This window comes from Panulirus ornatus, chromosome 66, assembly GCF_036320965.1.
Source record: "Panulirus ornatus isolate Po-2019 chromosome 66, ASM3632096v1, whole genome shotgun sequence".
Taxonomy (NCBI): Eukaryota; Metazoa; Arthropoda; class Malacostraca; order Decapoda; family Palinuridae; genus Panulirus; species Panulirus ornatus.
The window spans coordinates 3,561,028-3,568,946 of NC_092289.1; positions in this window are offsets into that span (position 1 = coordinate 3,561,028).

The following is a 7,919-nucleotide window of genomic DNA, read 5'->3' on the forward strand; positions in this document are numbered from 1 at the left end:
TACTTGACGGAGTTGTTGATAATGGTCTGATTTATAAACGGTCCCAGGATAACTTCCAAATTTCACCCCCTTGCCCCATGCCACAATGTTGGTTCACTTTCCCTCTTGTATAGGTATTACTTTGATTTTTACCCCCAAGGACTAGCTGCCTGTGTGCCCCCACTTCTAGCCAGACCACGGAATACTCGGCAAGCTGCTGCGTCACTTGATTATTGTGTGACCATCACAAATCAAGGGTGGGCCATTTTGATACCTGCTTCCTTCCCAACATTTCGAATCTTTGGAACTCTACCTTCTCATGTCTTCCTCAATAACTATGACCTGGCATATTTCAAAAGATAGGTCTTTCAATTCCTAAAAAATTTATACTTCCCCTATTCTTTTTATGTTTCAGAATTTTCCTTGTTTCAATTGAGACCCAGACTTGATGTGGACTTTTTTCTGAGACTGGAGACTTCCAACATAAAAAACAAAAAGTTTATGGGAGCTAAATAGGGTGTGCCGGAATGTTTCAGGCTTATGTGCAGTATGAATGAGAGGGTATACATGTCGAAAGTGAAGGGAAGAAGGAAAAGGGTAAACCTAGGAGGAGGTAGGAGGTTGGAGTGAAAGATGTCTTAAGGGCTCTGGGCCTAAACATGCTGGAGGATGCAAGGTGTTCAAAGAATACGTCAAATCAGTGATTTGGTTTACAGGAAACGATCGCCTGTGAAGAGCATATGATGATTATTGTTATTATTATTATTATTATTATTATTATTGTTATTATTATTATTATTATATACAACCTTAAGACCCCTCTTTTGGAACTTTTAGCATCAGTACTACACTTCACTCGGGAGCAGGTAAATATTGGACTCTTAGGAGAAAGTAAATCGTAATTTGATATATACCTTGGATGGTAGACGTGGAATCCAAGCTTGAATAGAGTTCGTCTTCTGGAAGACGTGGACCCAATTGGTGCCGTTATCTTTGGCAGCCGAGCATTCCTGAAGCTTACACTGCAAGTGAAACATCACTGGCGAGGCTTTTACCACTTAGAGTTCATTACCTTAAAAGATCTCATTCCAAAGTTCACATTTCCTTGACGCTGGAAATGTGCAAATGTTGCTAGAGTCTGGAGAGAGGTCGTGGATAGCACTAGAGATTCTTCATAGAAATTTCTTTAGGGAAGTTATGAACGAAATATATAAATTACCATGTAAGATGCAACATTTGTCTTCACTAATAAAGCCTCCCCCACGTCCCTGCCCGCTTAAGAAAACTACCTGGCTTTGGACATCCTACAAACAACCCCAACCAAAACGAACGTAATTCTACCTCTCTCCAAAGGCCCATTAACACCATATTTTACACCAGTGGTCTCGAAAACAAGCATACGGAAACACTTGTCCTGCTTTAAGAACAAAACATACACAGTAGCGATTAAATTCGTAGATGCAAACTTTTATCACGTCATGCATAGGTTTTAAAAAGAATGAAAAGCAGACCTAAAGTAAATAGCAATGATTTTTAAATGCAAGCAACCCCAAGTGATTCTGACATGATCCAACATTTTCATATTTAACGTTTAGACGAATTTTCATGTTATTCATCTCGTATCTGCTGAAAATGCAACATATTAACATACGTGGACATGAGGAATTTCATTGTTATTACTGACGCCACTATTAATTTCAAATGTCTTTAACGCCATCTATTGGCTGAAAGCTAAGGTTCCAGCACGGAATATTACGGCAGACGTTGATGTAGTGTCTGTTCTTAGTGTCTTTCTGGTTTGTTTGGCAGTGGTGTTGTGGTTAGAGTACTTGAAGAGACATTTTAAAGAATTACGTGGTTTGTATTCATGGTACAGGAATTCTAAGAGCAGTTTGAGAATTGTACCACCCAACAGCATCTAAGGATAGTCAAGATCAACCTGGTCAACTTAAGGTAAGAAGAATGCAGACATAGGTCTAAGTGATGCCAGTGCCTGTCGAACGTTCGACAGTGGCTGGCTGGTTGCTATAGTGACCCTGTGGTTGGCCCTCAAGCTTGTTAGGGTACGAATTTGTACTCTAACTTTACCAAACTACCCTAGCAGAAAAATGGGGGTCCAAGTGCTACCGGCGCCACAGAGAACAATCGCTATTCATGACAAGTTGTAACTTAAACCTAACTTAGCCAATCCAAATAAGCTTCACCCAGAACTGCTCACCTAAACGAATTTCATTATTCGACTGCGTCTCTGGCAGCCATTGAGCAATATAACAGAACGTATTAGAAGTGAAACTTAAATGTTCAGTACGTTAAGCTTTCTGAAGCCTCTTGGTCTTTTGTTTCCTCAAATATGATCATTTATTTTAGGTGGAATTGGGTACGTTGTGGGGCGGGTTTGCCTTTGAATCGCACACAAACGATTTTTTTTTTTTTTTCAAATAACGTCAGAAATAAGACAAAATTCAGGCTGCCAGGGGAAGGTTGGTGAGCAGTTTACGTTAAGGGTATTTACACACTAACATAAAGGGAAGTTTAGTAATTTCAGATTATTTTGACTTTCATTTTCTTCTCTATAAGTGTATTTTAGGGTCAGGCAACGGACTAAATTGTAAGGAGGAACCTTATTTAGATTTTAGAATTTGGAAGGTGAATGATGTTTGGTCAACAATATGATAATCGAATTAATTCAGCTGGTAGCAGGTTTCATGGAATCGATCATTTATGAAACTAGAGATACGGGATAGGCTTCTTAATTGATGATATCGCTGAGAAATACAAGAATTGCTGTAATGGTCTGTCGCAAACCACGGGATACAGCCAACGGGGAGTAGTTTCAGAATTTCCTTAAGGCATTTTTTCTTGCACGTCATGTTTGTGATGTACACAAACGCTGCTTCAGTCCTGGTCCACTCACTGCACTTCACCTCAACCTCTGTCTTTTCTTGCACATGTACACTCTCATCCTCTCTTCATGTTAGTCTGTACCTTTTGATACTGACCCAACACCAATTTTTTTTTCAGCCACTGCTTCCTTAATTAGGCATTTAACAACTCTATCTCATTATCATTTATCACGTCTCATTTCAGCTTTACATCACTCACTCAGTAGATTTTATTCTCTGTAATCCCATTTTCTCCTCTAATCATCCGTTTCCAGTGAATATAATTGGTAATGATAAATGTTGTATATAAACAGATGTTTACTGATGCAGTGGCGGACTCTTCCTAGTCTCATGTTAATATATATAGATATCAGAAATGTATTGGGCGAAGATAGTTTGTTCACACACTGCACACATACAGTTATTGTGAGTACATTTGATTACACGTACAGTTATTATGAGTACATTTGATTACACATGTACAGTTATTATGAGTACATTTGATTGCACATGTGGAGTTATTATGGGTACATTTGATTGCACATGTACAGTTATTAAGTTAATTTAGTTGCACATGTAGAGGTATTGATTACATTTAGTTGCACATGTACAGCTATTGATTACATTTAGTCGCACATGTAGTTATTGACTACATTTAGTTGCTCATGTACAGTTATTGATTACTTTTAGTTGCACATGTACAAGTATTGATTACATTTAGTTGTACATGTACAGTTATTGATTACATTTAGTTTACTTGAGGTCCACGACCAGCTTGTGACTGGTTTGCGTTTAGAAGATATTAGTCGAGCATACAGTAGTTGTTCAGTCTTGTAGTGAACTTGCTATAATTTTTATACCATGGCTCCGTTGTGCATTTGGTCTTAATTAGTTTCGTGAGCGAGATCGATTGCTCGTTAACTTGTCTCATCATACAGCCAGTGTTGCTGTAATAACAGCAGGAGTAAGGCTATATATCGAAGCAAACAGAGCATAGGCTCGCCCGGGGTGCAGCTACGTAATACAGCGACCCATGAATGCGAGTCGAGTTTACATTGCGGAAATATCAGGTGGTGAAATGATAGGAAGAATGCCTTTATTATCTATTTTAATGGATAAGATTATTCAAACAGCGAAACCAACCTAACGATGTGATTTTAATTTTTTTTTTTTTTCTGTTTTACGTGTCCATGCAACTGTTGACGGGACTTCTCACTGTATTTAAGGGAATAATATTATTGTTACTTTTGCTCCGGGCATCTTCACGTACTTTCAGATGTTCTGACCACACACTCACGTGCGTTGTCGCCCACGCGCGTGTACAACCCCCTCTGTACAACATAGGTAAATGCGCGTGAGCAAATGTATCCTTATAGGACATACAAAAGTACAATACACTTAACATCCATGTAAGATCTTAGTCACACATGTAAGACATAATTATTTCATGGGAATTATAGAAACTGCTACATACTGGCAAATTTACTGATACATTTACCCAAACGGGACACAGAAAGTGTGAAACCCGAGGGGTTAAAAAGTGGGCGTCCCTGGATAGGGTAACGGCGGTTTGCTGCGACGTGTGGGCAGCTTGCGTCCTCTGGCTGGACTTCCCTGTGTTGCCGCTGCTGTAAAGTGCTTTTTGCTGCCTCCATGCACAGGTGTGAAGCCCCTGTCTCGGGATATTTTTGTGTGTGCCTCTTTATGCTTGTGTTGTGACCTGCTGTTCTCTCTCAACCTGTGGTGGAGGCTTAACCCCTTAAGTACGACGACACTTTATTCCTTGAGTTCTTCGACTTGATCCCATTGAGTACGACGACTTTAACCTTTTGGGTACGACGACTGAACCTTGTATTACGACTATTTTCCGCTGCCTTGAGTACGACAATTCAACCGCTTGAATGGTCGTGACTGCCATGCTTCACGTATGCCACTGAGGCTGTGCTGGTGTGTTTTGATATGGCTGCAGCACTTGTGTTCTGCTGCTGCTGCTGCTGCACATGTGGTGTGCTGTTGCCACAGCTTCGCTGATGCAGTTGCTGTACCCGTTTTCTGTTACTTCGTCCCTGAACTCCTGCTGATGTTTCCGTACACTGTGACTGCTGTACCTGAGGCGTATTCCTCTGTAGCGCATTATATCTGTCCTTTCGACTTGTAAGTGTTGTTGTAGCATTTCTGACTTCCTGACGTCGTGAGATGTTGCAGCTGTGTGAGTGGCTACCGTAGAGACGTCTCTCCGTCGGGGATGTGGTTCGATAAACCCGATTCTCTCCCTTTGTTTTCGATTATCTTGAGCCATTTTCATGGCATTGGACAATTTCGCCATGCCTTCCACTCGTCCACTTTGCTCTGCGAAGAGTATTTCTTCACATCGACCTTTTCCATTATTTTTTCCCCCGCTTCGGCGTCCTCCTCTGTTCAGTCGGTTGGTCTGATATCAGAAAACTGTCTCAGCTCAAGTTGACTTCCTCGGCGCCGTCGAGGAACAAAAGACTTTGTGACTGTTTTCCCTCCATAGTTCTGTCTTCCAGCGCGAGCGACGCGTGTGTGTGTGTGTCTGTCCGTCTGTTGATCTTTCCACAGGTAGTTTCAGTAATTCTGATGAAGATGTCTTTTGCTCGACGTTGGAGTTTTTGTTGTGCATCTCCGTAGCCTTGATCCCTTGAGCACGACGGTACTACCCTTGAGCTCAATAGTACAACGACCCCTGGGCCCAAGAGCACGACTTTTGAGCACGACGGTACGACACTTGAGCACAACGGTACGACCCTAGGTTATGATGGCCTGGCGTTTGGGGCGACGTGAGAGGCCAAGTCATCGTACTTAAGGGCTGTGTGAGTCTAGACATTGAGCGGGGGTACCAAACTGGCGGCGCATAGATTAATTTGGGTCTGATTAATGGCGCGAATACCTTCCCTGATTGTCCACGTACTACAGCAAAGCTGTTTCGACAAAACTATGATACATCTGCCCGATTTCATGTTGTGCTTGTGTGGGTGCTGGGGTGCTGTGAAAGCACTTATGAAACTTGCTTTCCAGCTCCTTTCGTATCACTGCATCACGTTATACAGTTATTTATATCCTCACGTATCACTGCGTCACGTTATACAGTTATTTATATCCTCACGTATCACTGCGTCACGTTATACAGTTATTTATATCCTCACGTATCACTGCATCACGTTATACAGTTATTCATATCCTCACGTATCACTGCATCACGTTATACACTTATTTATATCCTCACGTATCACTGCATCACGTTATACAGTTATTTATATCCTCACGTATCATATTCCCACGTATTACTTCACGTTCTTCAAGTCTTTCCCATGGCTGCCTTGGCCAGTTGAACGTCTCTTGTACCGAAACATTTCCTCTTGGTGAATAATAAATGTCTTATTTACTCATTTCACATTTTCCCGTTATCCCTCCTCTTGCTTAACGTGGTGCAGCCATTCTCTGTTGTCTCTGGCTGGAGTCCCGCCCTTCTCCCTTCATCATCACGTCTCGCAACTACTCTCATTTGTTTGCTATTTATTGAACCATTCCTCCGTCTTTCCCTAAAAGCTACCACTTAGTCCTCATCTCTTCATCTTCTTGGAACCCTTGACCACAGGTGCCAATGTTGTTGTTCTCACTGGCGACCGAACTCCATTGCCCCAAATTTATGCCATCATAGAAAACTGGGCGAATGCGGCCTTTTTTTTATTTTTTTCCCTAACGTCTATTCCTAGCGCTACGTCGCTGACGCGGGAAACGGCGAACGAGTAGGAAAGAGTAAGAAGATATTAATACTTTTATTTTTGTAGTTAACACATATCCCCTTAGATCTTGTGTCATCCCCGCTCTTCTCACATCCTTAGACTGTAGCATTATATGATCTCTGCCCCGTTGGTGTGTTCTGTGTGATATGCTCAAAATCCATTGTACAGTGTACTACAACATCATGAGGTGCCGGTGTGATGTTGCTGCTGCTGATGATGATGTGTGTGTGTGACATGCCCTCAGCTGCACCCCAGATGTACTCATAGACCTCCGAGGGGTAACCCCCAGGTCTATTGTGGGGAGTCGTGAAACATCTCTTCATACGTTTGAGCGTGACTTCGTCTTGTTTTTGTTTTTTTCCTTCGTTGTACGTATGCAAATGAGGACCTCACTGTGAATTGTGTGTATGTGTGTGATTACGTTGTCTCCATGATTATTTTGGTGGCCAAGATCGTGTCTTTGTACATATGCCAAAAGGTCACAAGTAGCGAGTGTATATAAGATGCGGGTAAAACCGAAGGGAAATACACGAAAGCGCTGGACGCTTCGAATTTTCCGTTTCTTTTTGGTTTTACCCGCATATATATATATATATATATATATATATATATATATATATATATATATATATATATATATAGAAAGTCACTATCCTTTGAGATACGTATGTGCGACCACTTGTATGATTAGGAAGGAGCTGGACGTTCTTGAGGCTTCGTCATTTAAAGAATAAATAACATCTTAATGCTGACCTTGAAATTTCCTCGTGTTTAAACTGCGACTTGTGTGTGCGTGTGTGTGTGTGTGTGTGTGTGTGTGTGTGTGTGTGTGTGTGTGTGTGTGTGTGTTTTGAAGTAGGATGAAAATGGTTGGCAGTGGTGGTGTCATGCCTGAGTGCTTCGTGGTGGAAGAGAGGAAGGAAGACGTTAATCCTTTTTCCTCAGAATCTCGAAAGCAGTCCTATGGCCGGAGCTGAACGCAGACCCCGGGACCAGTCCGTAATGTGTGTGTGTGTGTGTGGAACTCTCATGATGATGTGGAATGCGTTCTAATGCTTTGATCGTAGCTACGTTGACCCCCCTTTGCTGTTTAGCAACAATGTTGTGATAACATTAAGCTAATTACAGAGTAATGAGGCGCCAAATGTTTGTCTTTCCTTAGTGTCATTTGACGTAGCCAGCTGACGTGATCATGTTTACATGTGTGTGTGTGTGTGTGTGTGTGTGTGTGTGTGTGTGTGTGGGGCTTCGCAGTTGACGTGCCCCCACAGATGACGTGCGCCACTCCGAA